Source organism: Saimiri boliviensis, chromosome 2 (genome assembly GCF_048565385.1).
Source record: "Saimiri boliviensis isolate mSaiBol1 chromosome 2, mSaiBol1.pri, whole genome shotgun sequence".
Classification (NCBI taxonomy): Eukaryota; Metazoa; Chordata; class Mammalia; order Primates; family Cebidae; genus Saimiri; species Saimiri boliviensis.
In genome coordinates, this window is record NC_133450.1 from 95836644 (window position 1) to 95846444 (window position 9801).

Consider the following 9801-nt stretch of genomic DNA (forward strand, 5'->3'; position numbering starts at 1 on the left):
AGGGACAAGAACAATGGCATTTTGTCACAGAGAAAGTCAAATCTGCAGCAATCTGGGTGCCCAGACACTGATGTGGGTGTACAGCAGACCTATGTTGAAAGAGGCAAGGATAGCCAGATTTAAAAATCCTACTTCTCAGTCTCTTCCACTTAAGAATTCTTTCAATATTTGCACACATAATATCTTCACTGCCAAATCAATAAAATGTGATTTTGATATGGACCTGTGTTGAGAATTTTCTGTTTCTCATGAAGTGTTCTTTGAACTGGGCAGTGGCTCCACCCTGGAAACGAGAAACCCAAATAGAGAATACGGGCCCTTTTCTTCTCCTCCATGTTTTCTGAAGAGAATAGAAAACAGCTTCACCTAAGGAATGAAAACTTGCAATGCCTCAGAAACGAGCGCTCACTGAGATGCAAAGAGAGAGGATGGAAAGATATTAGGTTTGGCCGTGACTTTCCATTAATGTAATCCAGATGTAGGTCTGCAATCTAGATACAACTATCTTGAAACCTCTGTTCCACCATTTGAAAAACTTCAAGATTTCTGTGAATTCCTAGGTTTCTTCTGTTCTCACAGTCACCTGCAGACCTCCTCCTGGTTTTGGATCATCTTTTCATCTTCCAATCTAGATAGGGAAATCAGCTACCTTTCATAATTTCCATACCAAAAAAAAAAAAAAAAAAGCTTTGTGCATGTTTCAATCTATATACATAAAATGTACATCATTGTACCGCTTTGTACTCCAGTCTTCCATCACTCCACAGAGCTGCTTACCCTTCCCCCACCTCTCACCCCATCTCCACACCCACAGCCCTATTCAGTTCAAGAGCTGAGACAGCCATCTATCTCCCTGCTTGCTCTTTCTACAACTAACCCACACTTCTCAGTATTTACCCCTGAGAGTTTAGCAAATGTTCTCCTCACAAAGCAAACAAGAATAATTTTGGCTTTGGGTGTTAGGATAAAGTTATCACCGTGATACATTAAGAACCAAACAGCATGGAAGTGGAGCCAGAGGAGTGCATTTTCTCTGCATCCCTAAGCAATGGTAGGTTTGCAGGAGAGGCTCGAGGTTCGTGGCATGGGCTGGACTCTCTGCTCTGAGGACTCAAGTCTATGGAGTGTGCACCAGAGAAGGTCCAAAATAAAGGGTCCCCAGTCAACGGTCCCTGGAGCAGAGGATTGTGTTAGATACTCGTAACACTCAAAGACAGAAAGAGACCCTGCCCTGTGCTGGTGGCTGAGTGATATTTAAGTTTCCAAGACTGTGAAACTCTGCCTTCCTATACAATCTGCAGGTTTAGGCTTGTTGATCCTATTTTCTACTCATTCGGTCTTTTCCTAAAACATCATTTGGAGCTGATGATGGCAGGGAAGGAGGAGGGATAGCTTAAGTTTACCCTGTGCTTAGATATGCTTTTAAAAACGCATTATTGGAAATGCTTTTTAAACACATTAGCTACAGTGGATTTCATCTTACCCATATGACAATGGCGGCAAAAGAAAAAAAAAATTGTATATGCCAGTGAAAGCAATCTCCGCCCCTTTTTGGTCTTAAATGGGTTAAATATTCAGTCAATTCAAAGTTTGAAATCTGTAGCAGGGCTGATTATTTCTTCTTGAGATGTCTTTCTTCATCCTTTTTCTCAAGATGGTGTCTGTGAAGGAGAAATTTCATAGCCATGTGGAGAACTGGGAGGAAGGACTTCAAGGGCTGTGGATCTTCTCCATGAACTGGAGCAGCTCATCTTGTGACTGGAGGTACGGCTGGTCCCTAATGGTTCTTGGGGTATCAATATGATACCCTTTACTGAACCCCTTGCTCCCTGTTTCAGACTCCAAGTGGAAATCTCTGCCATTTACAATCGCCTTATCCTGGCTCTTCTGTTCTCAAGACTTTTGTGTCTTGCCAAGGCAGGCAAAAACATGGAGGTCCCTTTCATGTCACTTCCATGCTGTAAGACACAGAAAACTAAGGGTCCCTGACTCATCATGTTCCTTTATAAAAAAAACCCCAAGCACTAATTTCTCTAGCTGCAAATGGCTGTGCTGAGTTGAGAGTCTCAGCAAGACAGTCTTCTCATTGGGTTCCAGTAAGGAAGTCCGAAACAAAACTCTTCTGTCAGCCCTATCCTCAGTTTATCTGGAGTGTTTGCCTCTTTTTGCCACACTTCCCTTCCCAAGCCCAACACTGGCTGTGGGACAGAGGAGTGTAGTGGTGGGTCTAAGACAACTCCCTCCTGGAAACTGAGGATTCATTCATCTGACATCTTACTGAAAATCTATCACGTACCAGGTACTCTTCGAGGCTCTGAGGATATAATGGCAAAACTATTTCAGACCCCTGGAGTTTACAGTCTCGTCAGGGTAGAGCGTAAAGAGCCTATATATATAAAATACAGACCATGGTCAGTTTAACATAAGTACCAAGAAGAAAATATAAAGCAAAAATGTGTATAGAATGTCATACAGATAGATTTCAGCCAGTGGATCGCATATAATTAAACTGGAGATGACTTAGCCATTCTCCAGCTAATATTTATACTATAAAGATAACTATAAATCATATATGCCTTGGTGGGGTGTGGGGGGAGAGAGAGTGTGTGTGCGTGTGCGTGCGTGTGTGTGTTTGTGTGTGTGTGAGAGAGAGAGAGAGATTGTGGGGGAGGGTGGGAATGATGACAGGGTGAGGGGTCTAAACACTGGAAGACCTAGGAAACTCTCCCTTCCAAAGAAGACGAATGTTGAAGGGGTGGCTCCCAGATTTTATAGCAGATACAGTTAGTATGCATCTCATGAAAAGAAAGTGGAAAAGGAGAGAGAATGCCTCTGAAGTTACCAACCCAATAGGTCATCTGTTTACAGAACGCAAAGAAGGAGCACAGCTGTTGGAGACAGTGACTCCGATTCTCCTGGGCCAGCTGCAGAGCCGCGCAACGGGCAGTGTTCTGGATGTGTGGGACCGGCATCTTCAAGCAACCCACATCCCAGCAGACGTGCCTTGAGAAAACAAATTCCTCCCAATCCTGATTCAAACCAGTGCCAGGCTGGTCACCAGCTGGAGGGCTTAATCACTGGGGGCAGGCATTGCTAGAGAACCAGGAAACGTTTAAAAGCCGGAAACGACCTCATTTCAAGTACATCTCTCTGGGAACACAAAGGAGAGACAAGGGAGGAAGGTAATCTTGGGAAGGATTCAAAGGAGAAGATGTTAGTGTTCGTTCTTTCTTTAAAATATAGACATATTTTTAATTTCAATAGCTTTAGGGGTACAAGTGGTTTTCTGTTACATGAATTGTTTCGTGTTGAAGTCTCAGATTTTAGTGCACACATCACCCCAGCAGAGTCCATTATACCCCATATGTAGATTTTTATTTATTTGTTTTTTTTGAGACAGTCTTGTTCTGTCACCTAGGCTGGAGTGTAGTGGTGCCATCTCAGCTCACTGCAGTCTCTGCCTCCTGGGTTCAACCAATTCTCCTGCTACAGCCTCCTGAGTAGCTGGGACAACAGGCACATGCCACCATGCCCAGCTAATTTTTGTAGTAGAAGCCAGGCATGGTGGCTCATGCCTGTAATCCCAGCAGTTTGGGAGGCTAAGGGGGCGGATCATGAGGTCAGGAGTTGGAGAGCATCCTGGCCGACATGGTGAAACCTCATCTCTACCAATATGTAGATTTTTATCACTCACCCCCACCACCCCTGCCTCCTGAGTCTCCAATGTCCATTATGCCATTCTGAATGCCTTTGTGTACGGGGTAGCTTAGCTCCTATTAATAAGTGAGAACATACAGTATTTTGTTTTCCATTCCTGACTCACTTCACTGAGAAAACTGGCCTCCAGCTCCATCCAAATTGCTGCAAAAGGACATTAGTTCATTCTTTTTTACGGTTGAGTAGTATTCTATGGTGTATATATATCACATTTTTTTGTTGTTTACTCATCGGTTTATGGGTACTTTGGTTGGTTCTGTATCTTTGCAATTGTCAGTTGTACTGCAGTAAACTCACACACAGGTTTTTAAAAAATGTAATGACTCCTTTTACTCTGGGTACTCAGTAGTGGGATTGCTGTATCAAACAGATCTACTTCTAGTTCTTTAAGAAATCTCCATACTGTTTTCCATAGAGATTATACTAACTGATATTCCCACCAAGTGTTCAGTATTGAAGGATGAACAGCAGTTTGCCAGACAAACAAGGAGGAGACGGGCAGGAGGAAACATGATCACAATGAAAGCACCAAAACATCATCTCCCTGTTGCCCTGGCCAGTCTACCAGACCCCTGAGTCCGTCAACTCATCCTGGGAATGCCAGGGAGCTCACGGTTCCCGCATGCCAGTCTTTTGGCTCTGCTTGGTTATCCCTGCTATGCTACATCAACAGGACAACACATAGAAAAAGGAAGTGACATTTATCAACAATGTCAGGTGGCAACAAGAGTGGTCACTATGACTCAATTTCAAGTGAGCAGTGAGAACTTCAGAGAAAAAAGAAGTTACCTGGTTTCTCCAACCTCCTTTACTGCAGTCTTGGTAAAGGGGCCCTCCACTCCCTGCCCCTGTAAGCCAGCGCACCAGAGAGGGAATAAAGAGAAGTTTCTTCACCACTCTTAGCTCTTCTTGCCAGCCAGGAATGATCTTCATCAATATAGGTGCACCTTCTCAATGACTATAGAATTTTCCAAAGTGAGGTTTTTAAATGGATGGAGGAAACACCAAAAATAAGTAAACACCTAAAGACATAGAGCTATAAATAAAAAAAACATGGATTCCAGTAACAACCCTGGGCAAACTGAGTGACCATAAGCAACTCCTCCACTCTCTCTCTCGGATGCTTGGTGTGCACATCCGTAAAGTGAAGAGGGTAGTGGATTACCTCTGAGGCTCCGCCAGGTCCAACATTGAGTGGTTTCATGTTCCCACTACAAAAACTAAAAGTACCAACATCATTTTTGGCCACAAACTCCTGAATTTTGGATTTGTCATTTAATTCTTACTATTTTGTGTGATGCCACACCCCTGGAATGTCACACAGTAAGTAAGCATCTGAAATGGTTGGCCCCGCTTATTCCTGTTTATTGACCCTTAGGACAAATTCCATAGCAACAACACAGGCATTTACAATAGCTTTGACCTTTTGTCAGAAAACGTTCTAATTATAAGTGCACAATGTAAGTATAATGCTCTTACCATATTACCCTTAATTGAAGCACCTATCATAATTCAAACTAGCAAGATATTTTAAAATAGCAAAATATTTATGTTTGGATTTGACTCAAAATGACGGTCTCTCACGGTTTACATTGACTACAAAGGGAGTTAACTGGTAAGATGTACGTATTTTGGGGTGCCTTCTATGTGCTTTTACAAATTTCTTTTCTTTTTCTCTTTGATGATTTAAACCACATGTCAAAGTATTTAAAGGATTATTATATCGGGAATTCTCCAGTGTGAAATAAATACCAAGGCAGAGCCTACAGGTTTATGTAAGATGCATACACACACACACGTGTACAGACACACACACAGCTTCACGGTCGGGTATAAATCATCCCTTGTCTTCCACCAGCTGGTCTGCCGTATTGATAAATAGGATCTGCTACATTCATTTAATTCTGAAATGCTGAAACATAGTTTGGGTGCAAATATAAATTTGGTAGAAAAAATGGAATGTGTTAAGCCTTTAACAAATGAATGTTTAATGACTATTTGTAGAAAAAAAAAATCAGTAACGGGAAACAGAAACTTACAAGCTTTGGTAAAGTTATCCTCTCAGTTTGCAAAGGCTGAAAATATTTAAGGGAGGCTATGTCATATCATACTTCAAATAATGTCCTTGAAAAGCATTTCTGTGACAGACTCTCCCAACAAGCCAACTGAGCTCTTGCAGTTGAATGAGTTCCACATAGTGACTCCAAGAGCTGCAAAACACATGCACGGGGTGATGCTTCGTTAACAACTGTTACATATTTTAACTCAAGAGTCTGAGGTGGCGGTTGCTTTTTATCTCTTTTACCCATTTGGATCAACAAATATGAAGGTCAAGAACACTGTCTTAAGAAGGGTTCTGAGGTTGCATCCGAGACCAGAGTCCTGGATGATTATTGATGTCTGCTGTAGGGGAGGAAAGCAGGAGTGCTGACATGTGCACATTTCACACATCCCACAGTGTTCTTAGCCTGAATCACTATGCACAGCGCTGTAATCACAGTCTTCCTCACACACAGTTCCTATCATGTCACTATCTTCTTCCAGAATTCACAGTAGCTCCAGATAGCACTGCATATCAATTATGGCATTAAGTCTTGTATTGACTGATTACATATTCTAACTGCCCAAACCTCTTCCATTTCTCACTTTCTACTTAGGTCTTCAATTACTCTTCTATTGCTCCCTGCCACATAACCTCTCTGTTTAAGTTATTAGATTTCCTCATTGTTCTTCTACAGTCCTTAACCATTCCCACCTCCCCACCACTACTCCTGCTATCACTTGCCTGGATGGTGGTCTGAGTCAGCCTCCTCACAGACTCAAAGAGAATATCCAAAAATCTTTTGTAACCGGCAAGTTTCTGAGGCCTAATCTCAGCCCTGTTTCTTCAGCTTTATGCTATACATTCTGTACTTAATTATCACATTCTTATGTTGATTTATAGCCATTCGATGATTGTTCAAGAGAATATTTTTCCTCTTTTCTGTTAAAGTGGTTGTACCATAAAGGTAAGTACCGTATCTGCTAATTTATTGCATCTTAACTAAATAAAATTATTGGCCAGGCACAGTGGTTCACACCTATAGTCCCACTTTGAGAGGCCAAGGTAGGAGGATCACTTGAGGCCAGGAGTTTGAGACCAGCCACGGCAACATAGCAAGATCCCCATCTCTACAAAAAATACAAGAATTAGCTGGGTATGGTGTCTTGCACCTGTAGTCTTAGCTACTCAGGAGGCTGAGACTCAGGAGGAGTCCATGAGCCCAGGATTTTGAGGCTACAGTGAGCTGTGATCATACCACTGCATTCCAGCCTGGATGACAGGGCAAAACCCTATCTTAAAAAAATAAAAATTTTAAAATTTTGCCTCATTTTATGGCTGTTATGATATACCAACAAGAGTCATATTATTTTTATATATTCTATTTTTATCCTGCATTACATGTAAAAAAAGAAAGGAATATATTAAAGAAAGAAATATATAAATAAAAAAGAAAGAAGCTAACATTTTTCTGTGCCTTCTATGCCCAGACACAGGACAAAGAATTTGCATTGCCTCATTCAAGGCTCACAACAAACTATGAAGAAGATATTATTATTAATCCACATTTTCCAGGAGAGTAAACTAAACTTAGAGAGAGTAAAAGACATGCTTAAGGTCACAGAGCTAATAAAACAGTGTTTCCGCTGTGCTTCGTGGTCTCTCTTCTGACACAGTCCAAAGAAGATAAGTGCCTTTTATTACAGAAAAAAAATACAAATTAGTCCAACTAGAGACGTCCAGAATGTTGAAAGATTCAAATAGTTTGAAATTCTACAATGGCTAGTGTATAAAATTGTTTGTGTTGCTATAACAAAATACCTGAAACTGGGTAATTTGTAAAGGACAGATTTTTATTTCTCAGTTTTGGAAGTTAAGAAACCCAAGATCAAGGTGCCGGAAGTTGGGTGTCTGGTGAGGGCTGCTCTCTGCTTGCAAGATGGTGCCTTGTTGCTTTATCATCCAGAGGGCACAAACTCTGTGTCCTCAGATTGCAGAAGGAACAGAAGGGGTGAAAACAAGCAAACTCTCTCCATTAAGTCTTTCTATAATGACAGTAATTCATTCATAAGGATGGAGTTCTCATGACCTAAACACCTCCCAAAAGCCTCCACCTCTCAACGCTGTTACATTGGGGATTAAGTTTCCAACACATGAACTTTAAGGGCTGCATTAAGACCATAGCGGCTAGGAACTTCCCTTCTACATAAACAAGAGAAGAGTATCATCACATTATTGTAACGCAACAGAGGGAAAGCTAATGCTCTGCATGGACATTTCAAAAATGAAGCATCTACTTCTTTCCTCAGGTGCAAGTAGACTGAATTTGTTCCATTCATTCATTTCTCATATTGATACCACTTTTCTCCACTTCCCTGTAAACAGTCCTTCCTGGTTTTATTATTGCCTTTCTTATTCCTTCCTGGCACCCAAAACAAAAGTAGTAAAGAAATGAATACGAATGTATGACAGGCAGAAGCAGCCGTAAGGCCATCTGTATTAGTTTTCGTTGATGAAAAATAAAAAGCCTCCTGTAGGGTATGGTTTTACATAAATAACATTTATTTTAGAAAAGGAAATATTATAGGGAAAGAGAATAAATTAGTGGTTACCAGGGGCTGAGGGTAGAAGGAGGACACTGGCTACAAAGGGGCAAGAAAGAATTTCCTGGGGTGATGGAAGCGCCCTGCCATCTTGATTGTGATGGTGGTTACATGACACTATTTGTAGGCCGAGACTCATTGAATCATACACCTAAAAAGGATGAATTTCACTGTATGTAATCATACTTTACTAAGTTTGGTTTAAAATTAAATTAAATTAAAAAGACAAGCAATTTGAAAGATAAAATCTAGCAGCAGTAAGAGCATATAGATATTGCTTGCATATGGGTATGTATCTCGCCTATTAAAAAATATATTTAAGCTTGAATAGTTACCTAGTACATGGATTTATCTTTTTCTCAATAATTTAAGCCCATCAAGAACATTTAAATTAGATTGACGCAAGCTTTTGTAGTATCAAGAGGGTTCTCCTCAAAGAAATCGAGATCACAGGCTGACCCTTACTCTACTAGCTGCAACATCACTAAAACTTATTGGTATGATGGATCCTTCTTCGAGAAGTTAACTTCCGCTGACATCTTCTCTGCTTACATTTTAATTAAGAAGTTATGTATAATTAAGAACCTGGATTTCCAATACCCAGGAAACAAAGCATACCAGGAGTTCTTTAAAGTGAAAACAATAATAATTACAAATGAAATAAGCCACATAAGATTATTAAACATATGATCTGTTAAAATAAGGAGAAGATGGCCTAAATACTGCAAACTAACATTATCACACTACATATCAGAAACTGGTTATTGTGTTAATCAAATTAACATTATATAGTATAATATTCATTGATTACATTACCCGGAATGTTTAAGAAAAAGGCAGATCTTTAATTTCATTTTTCCAGAGAGAATTAAGAATTGCTCATGTGTTAAAAATGTACACATTATTAATAAAAATTCACTCAACACACTAATAAATTTCATGGAAGTACAAAAATAGTTGAGAAGTTAGACAAAAGTTCTTTGGCTTTTATTATCCTTATTTGTAATCTTAACCAAAATATTTATGTGCTTAGTAACTTTAAAACCATGAATGTTAACATTAACTCATCTAAATTTTATGGCAAGAAATTTTAAATGTTTCAGGCTACCAGTTGACTCCGAAAAAACAGGAACTGTGATTATTACCTAATTAAAATAGCTGCCTGCCAAATGCAGAAAGGTCTGACTTTGTAAATGTGTTTTTAATTCTACTATTTCAGTAGAAAATAAAGTATAAGCAAAAAAATACAACTACTCAATGGCCCTATGCCTTCACTTCTAAACCAGGTTTGTTTTTAAGTAACAAAAGAAGCAGGTAATACCAGCCCATAGATTTAAATGTCATTTGTGCATAATGAGCACAAAAATCTAAACGCATTTCAAATTGTAAAAAAAAAATCAATCAATAGTCACACTCTTCCTCTCTTTAAAATTCTAAAGA